The sequence below is a fragment of the Myotis davidii genome, unplaced genomic scaffold, assembly GCF_000327345.1.
Source record: "Myotis davidii unplaced genomic scaffold, ASM32734v1 scaffold623, whole genome shotgun sequence".
Taxonomy (NCBI): Eukaryota; Metazoa; Chordata; class Mammalia; order Chiroptera; family Vespertilionidae; genus Myotis; species Myotis davidii.
In genome coordinates, this window is record NW_006294464.1 from 1,001,504 (window position 1) to 1,004,175 (window position 2,672).

Below are 2,672 nucleotides of genomic sequence, written 5' to 3' on the forward strand. Positions count from 1 at the left end.
CTTGGAGAGCGGGGTGCCTTTTCTTTTCTTTTTTATTTAGAGGTATGTATTTCTAAAAACCATGGTAAAATACATACAATGTAATATTTAACATTTTAACTATTTGAATGTATAGTGCAGTGACATAAGTACATTCACATTGTTGTGCAGTCATCACCAGCACTCCATCTCCAGAATATTTTTCACCTTGCAAAACTGAACATCCTGAAGTTATAACACTATAATTTGAATTGATACCAGCTTAATCCAATAACATATAAAAATTATCTCCTATAAAGCCCCTACCACTTCCTGTCAATTATGATATCACTAAATTTCATCTTTATGTATATGTGACCAAAACATAAAATAATAAATTATTTTTTGTACACTAGACTATTAAATCACATAGAAAATAAAAGTGGAATTTTGGACCAAGTTACAGTAATATTACTTTATAATTGTCCACATATTTACATTTATTTCTTTAATTGGCTTTGAGTTGCTGTCTACTGTCTTACATTTCAGTGTGACGACTCCTTTAGTATTTATTGCAGAACAGGTCTAATGGTAGCAACATCCCTCAGCTTCTGTTTGTCTGAGAATTCTTAATTTCTCCTTCATTTTTGAATGACAGTTTTGTTGCATATAGAATTCTTGGTTGACAGCTCTTTTTCCTTCAGTGCCTTGAATATATCAACCTACTGCCGTCTGGACTCCAAAGATTCTAATAAAAAGTCTGTTAGTGATCTTATTGGTGATTCTTTGCATGTGATGAGTTATTCTTTCTTGCTGTTTTCAAGATTTTCTCTTTATGTTTGGCATTTTATGTGTCTTGGTGTGGGTCTCTGAGTTTTTCTAGCTTGGAGTTCATTGAGCTTCTTTAAAGTTTATTATCATGTTTTTTTTTTTATCAAATTTGGGGAGTTATCAACCATTTTATATTCAAGTAATCTCTCTGCCCCTCCCTCCCTCTTCCTCTCTCTCTCACTTTCTCTTTCTCCTCCTTCTGGGACTCCCACAATGTATGTATTGGTCTGCTTAATTGTGTCCCCTAGGTCCCTTAGGCTCTGTTCACTTTTCTTCAATATTTTTTTTTATTTTTATCTATCAGACTCAAGAGTTTTATTTTTCCTATCTTTAAGTTCACTGATTCTTTCTTCTACCTGCTCAGATATAATTTTGAATACTATTTGTGAATTTTTTATTTCAGTTGTTATAATTTTCAGCTCCAGAATTTCTTTTCGGTTCCTTTTTGTTTTCTATCTTTTTATTGCTATTTCCATTTTGTTCATACATCATTTTGTTGACTTTATCTATATCTTCTTTTAGGTTTTTGAACATCTTCAAGAGGGTTGCTTTAAATTCTTTGTTAAGTAAGTGTGCTACCTGGTCTTTCTCAGCAATCATTTCTACTGATTTGTTTTTTCCTTTGAGTGTGCCATACTTCCCTTTTTTTATATGCCTTGTGATTTTTATTGTTGTTGAAAGCTAGACATTTGAATTTCATAATGTGTTAACTTTGGAACTCAGATTTTTCCCTTTTGCTGGTTTTTGTTTTAAAATTATTATTGTAGGGGGGCCTTGACCTGCTCCCTGCCCAGTCTCCAAGGCGACACAGGAGCTGGAGGAAGAGGAAGGGGATGAGGACTAGAGTGAGGTGGAGGAGAATGAGGAGCAGGGGGAGGGGGAGGGAGAGGAAGGGGAAGGGAGAGGGGAGGGGGCCGACCAACAAGATGGCTCCTGCTGCCTGAGCGGCCTCCGCAGCAGCAGGTGGAGGGCCACAGGCGGCACTGGCAGTGGCAGCGGCCTGAGACAGAATGGATGGTGCCAGCGGCAGCAACAGTGACAGCCGGGGGCACTCGGAGCTGAGAGGAGTTGCTGCTAGGACCAGCGCAGTATCAGTTATCTCTAAACATGGGTGATGCCCACGTCCCAGTGAGAATGGAACAAGGGCGCTTTGGGAGCACTCAGAATATAACTCTTGACATCCCAGAATAGTCCATGAAACTGAAATAAAGCTGCTTACTGGTAACACGAAGACAAATTGCAATGTTTGAATAGAAAGAACTTTTCTTCACACGAACTGAGAACTGAAACATTGTGCATTATTAATGTGCTGCATAAGAAGCAATAGCAACTGGCATGAAATGGGCCTGATGGACATTCTTTCCTTCAGGAGGCAGAAGTGGCTCGCCTGCAGGCTAGGACTTCTTGTGTCCTGTCTCATGTTCTAATCTTGTCTCAGTAACTCCTAAAATTTTTCAAGACCAACCCTTTCCTCTGAGTTTGACATTTGGTTTCTAAAGAATATTTTATAAGATTTCAAAATGTTAATATAATTTTCTTAAACTGGAACAACTGTTCTGTTTTGACTGACTAAGCTTATCAAGAAACAGCTATTCATTATATTTTTCCTATGGTAGTGGTGTCTGAAACTTCAACAATTAACTACCATTTTTCCTAAACTTAATTTTTAAAGGCACCTACCACATCCATTTCCAAGTGAGGGGAAAAAATAATTCAGGTTTTTCTATTACATTTTCTACCCAGGTGTGCAGAAATTTATATTAAAACTAGAGGCCCGGTGCTCAAAAATTTGTGCACTCATGGGGGGGGGGTCCCTCAGCCCAGCCTATGCCCTCTTGCACTATGGGACCCCTGGGAGGATGTCCACCTGCTGGCTTAGGCCC